Below are 17,381 nucleotides of genomic sequence, written 5' to 3' on the forward strand. Positions count from 1 at the left end.
CCCACCCATTTTCACCTACCTCATCCCCATACTGTTTTTATACTGTTTTTTATTTTATTTATTTATTTACCTTTCTGCTCTTTTGCACACCAATATCTCTACCTGTACATGACCATCTGATCATTTATCACCCCAGTGTTAATCTGCAAAATTGTATTATTCGCCTACCTCATGCCTTTTGCACACATTGTATATAGACTGCCCATTTTTTTCTACTGTGTTATTGACTTGTTAATTGCTTACTCCATGTGTAACTCTGTGTTGTCTGTTCACACTGCTATGCTTTATCTTGGCCAGGTCGCAGTTGCAAATGAGAACTTGTTCTCAACTAGCCTACCTGGTTAAATAAAGGTGAAATAAATAAAAAAATAAATAAATAAATAAAATAACTAAAAAGCAGCTTTCCCAAGAGAGGGTGGCTTTCACTTCAGCAGTGATAAATTCATGAACTTATTTGAGGAAAAGATCACGATCATTAGAAAGAAAACTACTGACTCCTCTTTAAAGCTGTGTATTCCTTCAAAGCTCAGTTGTCCTGAGTCTGCACAACTCTGCCAGGACCTAGGATCAAGGGAGACAACTCAAGTGTTTTAGTACTATATCCCTTGACACAATGATGAAAATAATCATGGCCTCTAAAACTTCAAGCTGCAAATTGGACCCTATTCCAACTAAACTACTGAAAGAGCTGCTTCCTGTGCTTGGCCCTCCTATGTTGAACATAATAAACGTCTCTCTATCCACCGGATGTGTACCAAACTCACTAAAAGTGGTAGTAATAAAGCCTCTCTTGAAAAAGCCACACCTTGAACCCAAAATTTAAAAAAATGAATCGGCCTATAATGAATCTCCCATTCCTCTCAAAACATTAGAAAACGCTGTTGCACAGCAACTCACTGCCTTCCTGAAAACAAACAATGTATACGGAACGCTTCAGTCTGGTTTTAGACCCAATCATAGCACTGAGACTGCACTTGTGAAGGTGGTAAATTACCTTTAATGGCGTCAGACCGAGGCTCTGCATCTGTCCTCGTGCTCCTAGACCTTAGAGCTGCTTTTGATACCATCGATCACCACATTCTTTTGGAGAGATTGGAAACCCAAATTGGTCTACACGGACAAGTTCTGGCCTGGTTTAGATCTTATCTGTCGGAAAGATATCAGTTTGTCTCTGTGGATGGTTTGTCCTCTGACAAATCAACTGTAAATGTCGGTGTTACTCAAGGTTCCGTTTTAGGACCACTATATACTGCTATGCGGATGACACACGGCTGTACATTTCAATGAAACATGGTGAAGCCCCAAAATTGCCCTCGCTGGAAGCCTGTGTTTCAGACATAAGGAAGTGGATGGCTGCAAATGTTCTACTTTTAACCTTGAACAAAACAGAGATGCTTGTTCTAGGTCCCCAGAAACAAAAGATATCTTCTGTTGAATCTGATAATTCATCTTGATGGTTGTACAGTCGTCTCAAATAAAACTGTGAAGTACCTCGGCGTTACTCTGGACCCTGATCTATCTTTTGACGAAAAAATCAAGAAACTTTAAGTCCAAAAATGATGCAGAAAAATGTATCCACGCTTTTGTCACTTCTAGGTGAGACTACTGCAATGCTCTACTTTCCGGCTACCCGGACAGAGCACTAAATAAAGTTCAGTTAGTGCTAAACACGGCTGCTGGTGCAACGAACCGCCCTTGCTGTCTCTGACTGGCCTATTCCCATCTCTCCACTGGGATTCTCTGCCTCTGTGTGGGGGCTGTGTTTGGCAAAGTGGGTTGGGTTATATCCTGCCTGTTTAGCCCTGTCCGGATGTATCGTCGTACGAGGCCACAGTGTCTCCTGACCCCTCCTGTCTCAGCCTCCAGTATTTATGCTGCAGTAGTTTATGTGTCGGGGGGCTAGGGTCAGTTTGTTATATCTGGAGTACTTCTCCTGTCTTATCCGGTGTCCTGTGTGAATTTAAGTATGCTCTCTCTAATTCTCTCTTTCTTTCTCTCTCTCGGAGGACCTGAGCCCTAGAACCATGCCTCAGGACTACCTGGCATGATGACTCCTTGCTGTCCCCAGTCCACCTGGCCGTGCTGCTGCTCCAGTTTAAACTGTTCTGCCTGCGGCTAAGGAATCCTGACCTGTTCACCGGACGTGCTAACTGTCCCAGACCTATTATTTGACCATGCTGGTCATTTATGAACATTTGAACATCTTGGCCATGTTCTGTTATAATCTCCACCCGGCACAGCCAGAAGAGGACTGGCCACCCCTCATAGCCTGGTTCCTCTCTAGGTTTCTTCCTAGGTTTTGGCCTTTCTATGGAGTTTTCCGAGCCACCGTGCTTCAACACCTGCATTGCTTGCTGTTTGGGGTTTTAGGCTGGGTTTCTGTACAGCACTTTGAGATATCAGCTGATGTACGAAGGGCTATATAAATTCATTTGATTTGCTTTGAACAATTTTGAAAAATGTATTTCTTCCAAAATGAAGGCGATGCAAGAGAGAAATAGAGATATTTAGTATTTTTTTCAGTTTCACTTAACAAGCAAATGCAGCTACAGTAGCTAGTTCAGCCTACTGAAACACCCTCCTCAAACAGGGGGATACTATGTTAGCTAGCTGGCTATAACTATCCAACACAACACTGGAACTCTTCCAAGTCAAGGTAAGCTTCTGGTTTGACTAATGTATTGCCACCGGGGCCATCCCGTGTAACTATTTATTGACTGTATACTGTAAATGTACTGCATGATTGTAGTGATTTACTGACATGTTAGTTCTATTAGCTATGCTGACCATGACCTTACTTTAGCAAATATGGTGACAACGATGTACGTTGTGTGTTGCGGTTTGGCTTGGAAAGGTTTTTCCATCTGGTCACATACAGCTGATGTGTTGTGCATTGAAGTCCACAAGCAAAGAGAAGAGGTGAGAGGAGAGCCAATGCGTGAATCGAACTATAAACTCGTGATCAGGGGTGTATTCATTATTCGGTTGGTAAACTTTTCTGAAACTGAAGCAAATGGATTAAAAAGGGGATAAACATATCTGTGTTTACCTACTTTGATTCATAGGCTAGGTTGCAGCAACCTCATGATGGATATAGGGAAAATGTTAATATCATGTAGTAGCCTAAACCTATCGATGTTACATTGAACTGGGTTAAACAGTCATCCCTCATCTTAACCTGTTGCGACGAGCAATCCCGTATCCGGGAGCGTAATTATAGCCTCAAGCTCATTACCATAACGCTAACTATTCATGAAAATCGCAAATGAAATGAAATAAATATATTGGCTCACAAGCTTAGCCTTTTGTTAACAACACTGTCATCTCAGATTTTCAAAAAATGCTTTTCAACCATAGCTACACAAGCATTTGTGTAAGAGTATTGATAGCTAGCATAGCATTAAGCCTAGCATTCAGCAGGCAACATTTTCACAAAAACAAGAAAAGCATTCAAATATAATCATTTACCTTTGAAGAACTTTGGATGTTTTCAATGAGGAGACTCAGTTAGATAGCAAATGGTCAGTTTTTCCAAAAAGATTATTTGTGTAGGAGAAATCGCTCCGTTTTGTTCATTATGTTTGGCTAAGAAAAACCCCGAAAATTCAGTCATTACAACAGTGATTTTTTCCAAATTAACTCCATAATATAGACCGAAACATGGCAAACGTTGTTTAGAAAAAATCCTCAAGGTGTTTTTCACATATCTATTCGATGATAAATCAGTCGTGGCAGTTTGGTTTCTCCTCTGAACAAAATGGAAAAATGCACGCACCTGGAGATTACGCAATAGTTTCGACGGAGGACACCGAGCGGACACCTGGTAAATGTAGTATCTTATGGTCAATTTTCCAATGATATGCCTACAAATACGTCACAATGCTGCAGACACCTTGGGAAACGACAGAAAGTGTAGGCTCATTCCTTGCGCATTCACAGCCATATAAGGAGACATTGGAACACAGCGCATTCAAAATCTGGCTCACTTCCTGTATGACATTTCATCTTGGTTTCGCCTGTAGCATTAGTTCTGTGGCACTCACAGACAATATCTTTGCAGTTTTGGAAACGTCAGAGTGTTTTCTTTCCAAAGCTGTCAATTATATGCATAGTCGAGCATCTTTTCGTGACAAAATATCTTGTTTAAAACGGGAACGTTTTCATCCAAAAATGAAATACTGCCCCCAGAGGTTCAAGAGGTTAAATGGCACTGACCATCACTGATGGGTTCTAACAACTCTTATCACATCCTCATCCCCTTCTGACGGGGCACTGATACGCTACCCATCATAACCACCAGGTGGCATGGGAATGTAACGTAATTGAGCTGCAGGGCATTCTGGTTTTTGTAGTTCAGCACTTATACTCACACTGTAAGAAGAGAATCATAATGTTTTGAGTAAATATGTTTTTATTCATGTAACAAATACAGATAAATGATTAACTAGTTGTGCAATGTCCAAAATGTGTGATTTATAAACTCCGCTTTATTTCTACCAGTTTCTCATTGCAGGAATCCTCTCAATCTACACGGGTGTGCAACCCTCCAAGAAAATTGTATTATTACACTGGTATTAGCTGTCTATAAAACAACTTTAATAGCCCTCTCACCAGTCGCAATGTTTCATCTCAATCTCCGTCTTTTGCAGGTGACTGTGATTGGCCTCCAACATAGTCTCCTTGTTGGTTGTACTGGTCTCCATTGGCTACAGAATACAGTACATTGTACATATCAAATCAAATCAAATTGTATTTGTCACATACACATGGTTAGCAGATGTTAATGCGAGTGTAGCGAAATGCTTGTGCTTCTAGTTCCGACAATGCAGTAATAACCAACAAGTAATCTAACTAACAATTCCAAAACTACTGTCTTATACACAGTGTAAGGGGATAAAGAATATGTACATAAGGATATATGAATGAGTGATGGTACAGGGCAGCATACAGTAGATGGTATCGAGTACAGTATATACATATGAGATGAGTATGTAAACAAAGTAAACAAAGTGGCATAGTTAGTGGCTAGTGATACATGTATTACATAAGGATGCAGTCGATGATATAGAGTACAGTATATACGTATGCATATGAGATGAATAATGTAGGGTAAGTAACATTATATAAGGTAGCATTGTTTAAATTGGCTAGTGATATATTTACATAATTTCCCATCAATTCCCATTATTAAAGTGGCTGGAGTTGAGTCAGTGTCAATGTCAGTGTGTTGGCAGCAGCCACTCAATGTTAGTGGTGGCTGTTTAACAGTCTGATGGCCTTGAGATAGAAGCTGTTTTTCAGTCTCTCGGTCCCAGCTTTGATGCACCTGTACTGACCTCGCCTTCTGGATGATAGCGGGGTGAACAGGCAGTGGCTCGGGTGGTTGATGTCCTTGATGATCTTTATGGCCTTCCTGTAACATCGGGTGGTGTAGGTGTCCTGGAGGGCAGGTAGTTTGCCCCCGGTGATGCGTTGTGCAGACCTCACTACCCTCTGGAGAGCCTTACGGTTGAGGGCAGAGCAGTTGCCGTACCAGGCGGTGATACAGCCCGCCAGGATGCTCTCGATTGTGCATCTGTAGAAGTTTGTGAGTGCTTTTGGTGACAAGCCGACTTTCTTCAGCCTCCTGAGGTTGAAGAGGCGCTGCTGCGCCTTCTTCACGATGCTGTCTGTGTGAGTGGACCAACTCAGTTTGTCTGTGATGTGTATGCCGAGGAACTTAAAACTTGCTACCCTCTCCACTACTGTTCCATCGATGTGGATAGGGGGGTGTTCCCTCTGCTGTTTCCTGAAGTCCACAATCATCTCCTTAGTTTTGTTGACGTTGAGTGAGGGTATTTTCCTGACACCACACTCCAAGGGCCCTCACCTCGTCCCTGTAGGCCGTCTCGTCGTTGTTGGTAATCAAGCCTACCACTGTTGTGTCGTCTGCAAACTTGATGATTGAGTTGGAGCGTGCGTGGCCACGCAGTCGTGGGTGAACAGGGAGTACAGGAGAGGGCTCAGAACGCACCCTTGTGGGGCCCCGTGTTGAGGATCAGCGGGGAGGAGACGTTGTTGCCTACCCTCACCACCTGACGGGGCGGCCCGTCAGTCCAGTACCCAGTTGCACAGGGGCGGGGTCGAGACCCAGGGTCTCGAGCTTGATGACGAGCTTGGAGGGTACTATGGTGTTGAATGCCGAGCTGTAGTCGATGAACAGCATTCTCACATAGGTATTCCTCTTGTCCAGATGGGTTAGGGCAGTGTGCAGTGAGGTTGAGATTGCATTGTCTGTGGACCTATTTGGGCGGTAAGCAAATTGGAGTGGGTCTAGGGTGTCAGGTAGGGTGGAGGTGATATGGTCCTTGACTAGTCTCTCAAAGCACTTCATGATGACGGAAGTGAGTGCTACGGGGCGGGAGTCGTTTAGCTCAGTTACCTTAGCTTTCTTGGGAACAGGAACAATGGTGGCCCTCTTGAAGCATGTGGGAACAGCAGACTGGTATAGGGATTGTTTGAATATGTCCGTAAACACACCGGCCAGCTGGTCTGCGCATGCTCTGAGGGCGCAGCTGGGGATGCCGTCTGGGCCTGCAGCCTTGCGAGGGTTAACACGTTTAAATGTCTTACTCACCTCGGCTACAGTGAAGGAGAGGCCGCATGTTTTCGTTGCAGGCCGTGTCAGTGGCACTGTATTGTCCTCAAAGCGGGCAAAAAAGTTATTTAGTCTGCCTGGGAGCAAGACATCCTGGTCCGTGACTGGGCTGGGTTTCTTCTTGTAGTCCGTGATTGACTGTAGACCCTGCCACATGCCTCGTGTCTGAGCCGTTGAATTGAGATTCTACTTTGTCTCTGTACTGACGCTTAGCTTGTTTGATAGCCTTGCGGAGGGAATAGCTGCACTGTTTGTATTCGGTCATGTTACCCTGATTAAAAGCAGTGGTTCGTGCTTTCAGTTTCACGCGAATGCTGCCATCAATCCACGGTTTCTGGTTAGGGAATGTTTTAATCGTTGCTATGGGAACGACATCATCAACGCACGTTCTAATGAACTTGCACACCGAATCAGCGTATTCGTCAATATTGTTATCTGACGCAATAAGAAACATGTCCCAGTCCACGTGATGGAAGCAGTCTTGGAGTGTGGAGTCAGCTTGGTCGGACCAGCGTTGGACAGACCTCAGCGTGGGAGCCTCTTGTTTAAGTTTCTGTCTGTAGGCAGGGATCAACAAAATGGAGTCGTGGTCAGCTTTTCCAAAAGGGGGGCGGGGCAGGGCCTTATATGCGTCGCGGAAGTTAGAGTAACAATGATCCAAGGTTTTACCACCCCTGGTTGCGCAATCGATATGCTGATCAAATTTAGGGAGTCTTGTTTTCAGATTAGCTTTGTTAAAATCCCCAGCTACAATGAATGCAGCCTCCGGATAAATGGTTTCCAGTTTGCAAAGAGTGACCACCTGTGCATCACCAGGGGATGGCCCCTAACTGACGTATCCACCCTCTCCATCCTAGACAAAGTAGTCATGGATCGCTTCCTACAGGCACTACCCCACGACATGAAAAGGTCAGTGAGTCTATGTGCGCCCCAGACATTTGGAGGGCCTCCTGGAAGCAGTGGAGATGCATCAGAACACTCAGGCCCACCACCGACACCCCCAGGTAGATGTAGACCAAAGGAGGTGTTTTGAGTGTGGTGCCCGGGGGCACATTGCCTGGAATTGCCCGACTCGAGAGGAGTCGATGCCATCAGCAAGCTTCGGAGGCGAGGTGGGTCACGCAGTAAACTACGTCACCTCCTGTTGGGCACACCACGAATCAACTGCCCCCATGGTCCCGGTGAAGGTTGACGGACACGACACGGAAGCTCTATTAGACTCCGGAAGTATGGTTACCCTCGTAACCACGAGCTTGCTGAACCAGAATACCAAACATGGTAGGGAGATGTCCATTTCCTGTGTTCACGGGGACACAAAGCGGTATCCAACCGTATGGGCCAAAATCATGATACCACAAGGGAACTGCCAGATGATGGTAGGTGCAGTACCTGAGTTGCCGGCACCTCTCCTAGTGGGACGAGATTGTCCGCTGTTCACGGCCCTGTGGGGGCACGATCTGAGGAAGGCACGAGCCCGGCCGAGGACAAGAGCGAGGATGAACCCGTCGCCTGTGAGGCCCGGAAGCAAATGGTTGATCAACCTGTATCTACGGGGTCGGAGGGGGTGCCGGAACCCGACCCCTGGGGAACCACGGGGGAAGAGCCAAGCCTCCCCGTCTTTGCTTTCGAGGGGCCAGTCGAAACCTTTATATCAGGTGTCGCGCCAACAGTTGTAACTTCGAGAGGTATTGTTGCTGCTCCAACGTTACATGGGAACCGTTCTTTAGCTGGCCCACACCTACCTGTTGTGGGCGCACCTTGGAATAGAGAAGACTGGGACCAGATCTCCACCCGGTACCACTGGCCCGGGATGAGGAGGGCCATGGAAGATTACTGTCGCAGCTGCCCGGATTGTCAAATGACTGCCCCAAAGGCACACTTCCGAAACCCACTAGTCCCCCTACCGGTCATCGGGGTGCCCTTTGAACACATCGCCATGGACATAGTGGGACCCCTGGTAAAAACAGCATGAGGACACCGGTACATCCTGGTAATAGTGGACTATGCCACCCGGTATCCCGAGCCATTGTTGGGGAATAATCAGAATTAGGTGGTAACATAGGTAAGATGTTTTATATTCATCATATGTTTGTAAATTACTTCTCATCAGAATGTTATTTGTGTATAATACTGTGGCAGGGTTACAGTATCTGTTCTATGTCAAGACTAAATTGTTTGGGCTGGAGAGAGAGGAGAGGTCAAGCGTCTATCTCTTGGCTCCACAATGTCTGTGTGCCAGTCAGGGTGTCTCTGTGATCTTGTCAAGATAGGATGGATTTGATATATGCCTGTTGATATGGAGGATTGGTTTATGGTTCTGGGTTTGAGTAAGGAGACAAAGCTGAACGATTTATTATGTCTATGCTGTCTGACTATGTGTGGATCTTGGCTATTAAAGGATCTCAGTTGCAATGTAGAGGGGGCTCTCAGAGAATTCATTGATAGACACTGAATTGATCTGAGAGTCACAGGGTTGTGATAGAGCTCATATGATTAAAGATGGACTTTGATAACTAACTCTGACTTGTGTTGTGGTTTGCTCTCATGATTTGGTAAATAGAGGACATTTCCACGACACCATTCCCCACGGGCGGCGGTATCAAGGGAATCGCCCGGGAGCTGTTCCACCTCTTTAGCTGGGTGGGCATCCCGAACGAGATCCTGACAGACAAAGGTACTGAGTTTATGTGCCGCCTAATGAAAGATTTGTGTGCTCTCCTGCAGATCCGGACCTCCGTCTTCCACCCACAGATGGATGGGCTCGTCGAGAGGTTTAATTAAAATGCTCAAACAAATGCTGCGGAAGGTCATCGAGCAGGACGGGAAGAACTGGGACCAGCTACTATACCATCTAATGTTCTCAATCTGAAAAGTACCCCAGTCCTCCACTGGGTTTTCCACTTTCAATCTCCTCTACGGGAAGAGGCCATGAGGCCTACTGGACCTCGCCAAGGAAGTGTGGGAAGCCCAACCGACCCCCTTACGCAGCGTGGTAGAGCACGTGGAGACGATGAGGGGGCAGATGACAGCCATATGGCCAGTCGTGAGGGAACATCTGGAGAAGGCCCAACGCGCCCAAGCCAGGTCTACAATCGGGGAGCCCAACCCTGAGAATTCCAGGTGGGAAACAGGGTGTTGGTCTTAACCTTTTGCGACTAGCAATCCCGGATCCGGGAGCGTAATCATAGCCTCAAACGAATTAGCATAACGCAGCGGACATAAATACCCCTAGAAACTTTTCCTATTCATGAAAATCGCAAATGAAATATATTCAAACACAAGATTAGCCTTTTGTTAATCACACTGTCATCTCAGATTTTCAAAATATGCGTTACAGCCAACGCTAGACAAGCTTTTGTGTAAGTTTATCATGGCATAATGCTATGCTAGGCTCTGCTGGCAGCAGGCAACATTTTCACGAAAATAAGAAAAGCAACCAAATTAAATCATTTACCTTCGAAGAACTTTGGATGTTTTCACTCAGGAGACTCCCAGTTAGATAGCAAATGTTCCTTTTTTACAAAAATATTATTTTTGTAGGCGAAATAGCTCCCGTTTGTTCATCATGCTTGGCTGAGAAATTGACCGGAAAAATGCTACCACTACAACGCCAATTTTTTTCTCCAAATTAGCTCCATAATATCGACAGAAACACGGCAAACGTTGTTTAGGATCAATCCTCAAGGTGTTTTTAACATATATATTCGATAATATATCCGTCGAGGCAATTGGTTTCTCATAAGAAGCGATTGGAAAAATTGCAACCTCAGTATTTACGCAAGATTTTCTGCGGGAGACACCATGTTACCACTTGCTAAATATGGACCCTTACGGCTATTCTTCAACGGAAATGTGTAAAAAGACATCACAATGCTGTAGACACCTTGGGGAATACGTAGAAAACGTAAGCTCATTCGTAGCTCATTCACAGCCATATAACGAGTCATTGGCATGCGGTACTTCCTGGTGGATTTTTATCTGGGTTTCGCCTGTAACATCAGTTCTGTTGCACTCAGACAATATCTTTGCAGTTTTGGAAACGTCAGTGTGTTTTCTATCCAAAGTTGTCAATTATATGCATAGTCGAGCATCTTTTCGTGACAAAATATCTTGTTTAAAACGGGAACGTGTTTCATTCATAAATTAAAATATCGCCCCCTAGTCGCAAGAAGTTAATCCCCACAGCCGAAAGTAAGCTCCTGGCAACATGGCACAGGCCATACGAGGTAATCGAGAAGCTGGGACCTGTCAATTACCGCGTACGGCAGCAGGGGAGACGGAAACCCCAAAAGATTTACCACGTGAACCTGTAGAAGAAGTGACACGAGAGGACAGCCTTGGCAGTGTTATGGTCGGGACCCAGGACGCCAATGGTACCAGTGGTGGTCCCGATCAGAGGACCTCAACCCAGCCCAGAAGCAAGAGCTCAGGGAGCTTGTCGATTGGGACATGGTGGTGTTCTCAGAGAAGCCGGGCCGCACGACCCTCATTGAACACCACATCCGTACCCGGCCCGGGGAAACGGTATGAAAGAGGCCATATCGGATTCCGGAGGCCTGAAGGAAGGCTGTAAAACAGGAATTGGAGGCTATGCTGAGGATGGGGGTCGTTGAAGAGTCTCACAGTGCATGGTGCAGCCCCGTCGTGTTGGTGCCAAAACCGGACAGTAGACTGCGCTTCTGTAATGATTTCCGGTGTGTGAGCGACAAACTTGTTCGACGCCTACCCCATGCCGAGGGTGGACAAGCTCATTGACCGATTGGGAAAGGCCCAGTACATCAGCACCCTTGACCTGACCAAAGGATATTGGCAGGTAGCGTTGGCAGCCTCCTCCCGGGGGAGGACGGCGTTTGACACCAGATGGATTGTATCAGTACCGGGTGCTCCTGTTCGGTCTCCATGGAGCCCCGCCCACGTTCCAGCGACTGATGAACAAAGTACTTTGACCCAACCAGCAGTACGCAGCAGCCTATTTGGATGATTTCATCATCCACAGCCAAGGTTGGGAAGAGCAACTGACGCGCCTCCAGGCGGTGCTGGATGCGCTCAGACAAGCCTGGTTGACCGCGAACCCCAAGAAATGCAAACTAGGGTTCGAGGAGGTGGAGTTCCTGGGGTATTTGATCGGACGGGCTTGCCCCAGGAGAGGAAGGTTCACGCGGATGCGTAACTGGCCCATTCCACGCACCAAGACACAGGTCAAGTCCTTCCTGGGACTGGCAGGATACTATAGCCAGTTTATCCCCAACTTTGCGGCTATAGCTCCCCCTCACTGATCTAACCAGGACCCGCCTCCCGAAAACAGTGAACTGGATGGATGAGACAGAAGCGGCGTTCAGCCGCCTGAAGGAAGCGCTGTGCTCCAATCCGATTCTCGTAAACTCCCGATTTCCAGGTGCCAATGTTGGTCCAGCATGTGATACAGGACTAGGGGTCGGTCTGTCCCAGGTACATCAGCCGAAAGCTGATACCTAGAGAAAAACAGTACTCTATTTTAGAGAACGAGTGTCTAGCGGTGAAGTGGGCGCTCTCAAGTATTACCTGTTAGGTACCCACAGACCATGCTCCCCAATCTAGTGGTAATGGGCTACTTCTCTGCTTTCAAGTTGTGGCAGTAGTCAATTGTCAATGTCTCACAAAAACAGAGAGGAAAGAGACAACACATTTACAGTATAATTCAGAGAGAGAGAGAGAGAGAGAGAGACACCTTGGTCCCAGCCCCCAGGCGCTTCAGTTGGCAGGCGTAGTTGTTGTTGTGCAGATTATCTGTGCGATCGCACCCTAGACTGCGGCAGCAGGCTCAGTTCCTGTCTTCGTGTTCTAACATTAACTGTTTGCAACACCTCTTCTATGCATGTGTCAATGGCTCAACATACCGTTTTTCGCCCAAGCTTGACTACAGCCTCTCAGCTAGTCACACTATATGTTGCACAACCTGTATTATAGCTTCAGCTCAAACAAAAGCCTGCATAACAAACAAAACATATTCTCAATTCTCACAAAAGGTTAACTGTTAGAATATATAAAAACATTTTTTTAATGAAATTTAAGGAGGATGGTCCTCCCCTTAAGTTAGAAATCAATGATAGCAAATTTCAATTAACAACTCTTTTGAGCTTACTCAATCACTTTTTATAGCTACTGTTTACAGGCATCCTGGGTCATATACAGTGTTCCTCACTGAGTTCCTGAATTCCCATCGGACCTTGTAGTCATGAAATATAATATTCCAATTTTTGGTGACTTTAATATTCACATTCACAGACCCACTCCAAAAGGCTTTCGGAGCCATCATCGACTCAGTTGGGTTTTGTCCAACATGTCTCCGGACCTACTCACTGCCACAATCATACTCTGGACCTAGTTTTGTCCCGTGGAATACATGTTGTGGATCTTAATATTTTCCTCATAATCCTGGACTATCGGACCACCATTTCATTACATTTGCAATCGCAACAATTAATCTGCTCAGACCCCAACCAAGGAGCATAAAAATTTGTGCTATAAATTCTTGGACAACCCAACGATTCCTAGAAGCCCTTCCAGACTCCCTCCGGCTACCCAAGAGTACAAAAATATGTTAACCACCTAACTGAGGAACTCAATTTAAACTTGCGCAATACCCTAGATGCAGTCGCACCCCTAAGAACAAAAAACATTTGTCATAAGAAACTAGCTCCCTGGTATATAGAAAATACCAGGGCTCTGAAGCAAGCTTCCAGAAAATTGGAATGGAAATGGCTCCACACCAAACTGGAAGTCTTCCGACTATCTTGGAAAGACAATGCCGTACAGTATTGAACAGCCCTCACTGCTGCTCGATCATCCTATTTTTCCAACTTAATTGAGGAAAATAAGAACAATCCCAAATTTATTTTTGATACTGTTGCAAAGCTAACTCTTTTCTCTGTATATATCAATGATGTTGCTCTTGCTGCGGGCGATTCCCTGATCCACCTCTACGCAGACGACACCATTCTATATACTTTCGGCCCGTCATTGGACACTGTGCTATCTAACCTCCAAACGAGCTTCAATGCCATACAGCACTCCTTCCGTGGCCTCCAACTGCTCTTAAACGCGAGTAAAACCAAATGCATGCTTTTCAACCGATCGCTGCCTGCACCCGCATGCCCGACTAGCATCACCACCCTGGATGGTTCCGACCTTGAATATGTGGACATCTATAAGTACCTAGGTGTCTGGCTAGACTGCAAACTCTCCTTCCAGACTCACATCAAACATCTCCAATCGAAAATCAAATCAAGAGTCGGCTTTCTATTCCGCAACAAAGCCTCCTTCACTCACGCCGCCAAGCTTACCCTAGTAAAACTGACTATCCTACCGATCCTCGATTTCGGCGATGTCATCTACAAAATGGCTTCCAACACTCTACTCAGCAAACTGGATGCAGTCTATCATAGTGCCATCCGTTTTGTCACCAAAGCACCTTATACCACCCACCACTGCGACTTGTATGCTCTAGTCGGCTGGCCCTCGCTACATATTCGTCGCCAGACCCACTGGCTCCAGGTCATCTACAAGTCCATGCTAGGTAAAGCTCCGCCTTATCTCAGTTCACTGGTCACGATGGCAACACCCATCCGTAGCACACGCTCCAGCAGGTGTATCTCACTGATCATCCCTAAAGCCAACACCTCATTTGGCCGCCTCTCGTTCCAGTACTCTGCTGCCTGTGACTGGAATGAACTGCAAAAATCGCTGAAGTTGGAGACTTTTATCTCCCTCACCAACTTCAAACATCAGCTATCCGAGCAGCTAACCGATCGCTGCAGCTGTACATAGTCTATTGGTAAATAGCCCACCCATTTTCACCTACCTCATCCCCATACTGTTTTTATACTGTTTTTTATTTTATTTATTTATTTACCTTTCTGCTCTTTTGCACACCAATATCTCTACCTGTACATGACCATCTGATCATTTATCACCCCAGTGTTAATCTGCAAAATTGTATTATTCGCCTACCTCATGCCTTTTGCACACATTGTATATAGACTGCCCATTTTTTTTTCTACTGTGTTATTGACTTGTTAATTGCTTACTCCATGTGTAACTCTGTGTTGTCTGTTCACACTGCTATGCTTTATCTTGGCCAGGTCGCAGTTGCAAATGAGAACTTGTTCTCAACTAGCCTACCTGGTTAAATAAAGGTGAAATAAATAAAAAAATAAATAAATAAATAAAATAACTAAAAAGCAGCTTTCCCAAGAGAGGGTGGCTTTCACTTCAGCAGTGATAAATTCATGAACTTATTTGAGGAAAAGATCACGATCATTAGAAAGAAAACTACTGACTCCTCTTTAAAGCTGTGTATTCCTTCAAAGCTCAGTTGTCCTGAGTCTGCACAACTCTGCCAGGACCTAGGATCAAGGGAGACAACTCAAGTGTTTTAGTACTATATCCCTTGACACAATGATGAAAATAATCATGGCCTCTAAAACTTCAAGCTGCAAATTGGACCCTATTCCAACTAAACTACTGAAAGAGCTGCTTCCTGTGCTTGGCCCTCCTATGTTGAACATAATAAACGTCTCTCTATCCACCGGATGTGTACCAAACTCACTAAAAGTGGTAGTAATAAAGCCTCTCTTGAAAAAGCCACACCTTGAACCCAAAATTTAAAAAAATGAATCGGCCTATAATGAATCTCCCATTCCTCTCAAAACATTAGAAAACGCTGTTGCACAGCAACTCACTGCCTTCCTGAAAACAAACAATGTATACGGAACGCTTCAGTCTGGTTTTAGACCCAATCATAGCACTGAGACTGCACTTGTGAAGGTGGTAAATTACCTTTTAATGGCGTCAGACCGAGGCTCTGCATCTGTCCTCGTGCTCCTAGACCTTAGAGCTGCTTTTGATACCATCGATCACCACATTCTTTTGGAGAGATTGGAAACCCAAATTGGTCTACACGGACAAGTTCTGGCCTGGTTTAGATCTTATCTGTCGGAAAGATATCAGTTTGTCTCTGTGGATGGTTTGTCCTCTGACAAATCAACTGTAAATGTCGGTGTTACTCAAGGTTCCGTTTTAGGACCACTATATACTGCTATGCGGATGACACACGGCTGTACATTTCAATGAAACATGGTGAAGCCCCAAAATTGCCCTCGCTGGAAGCCTGTGTTTCAGACATAAGGAAGTGGATGGCTGCAAATGTTCTACTTTTAACCTTGAACAAAACAGAGATGCTTGTTCTAGGTCCCCAGAAACAAAAGAGATCTTCTGTTGAATCTGATAATTCATCTTGATGGTTGTACAGTCGTCTCAAATAAAACTGTGAAGTACCTCGGCGTTACTCTGGACCCTGATCTATCTTTTGACGAAAAAAATCAAGAAACTTTAAGTCCAAAATGATGCAGAAAAATGTATCCACGCTTTTGTCACTTCTAGGTGAGACTACTGCAATGCTCTACTTTCCGGCTACCCGGACAGAGCACTAAATAAAGTTCAGTTAGTGCTAAACACGGCTGCTGGTGCAACGAACCGCCCTTGCTGTCTCTGACTGGCCTATTCCCATCTCTCCACTGGGATTCTCTGCCTCTGTGTGGGGGCTGTGTTTGGCAAAGTGGGTTGGGTTATATCCTGCCTGTTTAGCCCTGTCCGGATGTATCGTCGTACGAGGCCACAGTGTCTCCTGACCCCTCCTGTCTCAGCCTCCAGTATTTATGCTGCAGTAGTTTATGTGTCGGGGGGCTAGGGTCAGTTTGTTATATCTGGAGTACTTCTCCTGTCTTATCCGGTGTCCTGTGTGAATTTAAGTATGCTCTCTCTAATTCTCTCTTTCTTTCTCTCTCTCGGAGGACCTGAGCCCTAGAACCATGCCTCAGGACTACCTGGCATGATGACTCCTTGCTGTCCCCAGTCCACCTGGCCGTGCTGCTGCTCCAGTTTAAACTGTTCTGCCTGCGGCTAAGGAATCCTGACCTGTTCACCGGACGTGCTAACTGTCCCAGACCTATTATTTGACCATGCTGGTCATTTATGAACATTTGAACATCTTGGCCATGTTCTGTTATAATCTCCACCCGGCACAGCCAGAAGAGGACTGGCCACCCTCATAGCCTGGTTCCTCTCTAGGTTTCTTCCTAGGTTTTGGCCTTTCTATGGAGTTTTTCCGAGCCACCGTGCTTCAACACCTGCATTGCTTGCTGTTTGGGGTTTTAGGCTGGGTTTCTGTACAGCACTTTGAGATATCAGCTGATGTACGAAGGGCTATATAAATTCATTTGATTTGCTTTGAACAATTTTGAAAAAATGTATTTCTTCCAAAATGAAGGCGATGCAAGAGAGAAATAGAGATATTTAGTATTTTTTTCAGTTTCACTTAACAAGCAAATGCAGCTACAGTAGCTAGTTCAGCCTACTGAAACACCCTCCTCAAACAGGGGGATACTATGTTAGCTAGCTGGCTATGACTATCCAACACAACACTGGAACTCTTCCAAGTCAAGGTAAGCTTCTGGTTTGACTAATGTATTGCCACCGGGGCCATCCCGTGTAACTATTTATTGACTGTATACTGTAAATGTACTGCATGATTGTAGTGATTTACTGACATGTTAGTTCTATTAGCTATGCTGACCATGACCTTACTTTAGCAAATATGGTGACAACGATGTACGTTGTGTGTTGCGGTTTGGCTTGGAAAGGTTTTTCCATCTGGTCACATACAGCTGATGTGTTGTGCATTGAAGTCCACAAGCAAAGAGAAGAG

The sequence above is a fragment of the Oncorhynchus nerka genome, linkage group LG6 (assembly GCF_034236695.1).
Source record: "Oncorhynchus nerka isolate Pitt River linkage group LG6, Oner_Uvic_2.0, whole genome shotgun sequence".
Classification (NCBI taxonomy): Eukaryota; Metazoa; Chordata; class Actinopteri; order Salmoniformes; family Salmonidae; genus Oncorhynchus; species Oncorhynchus nerka.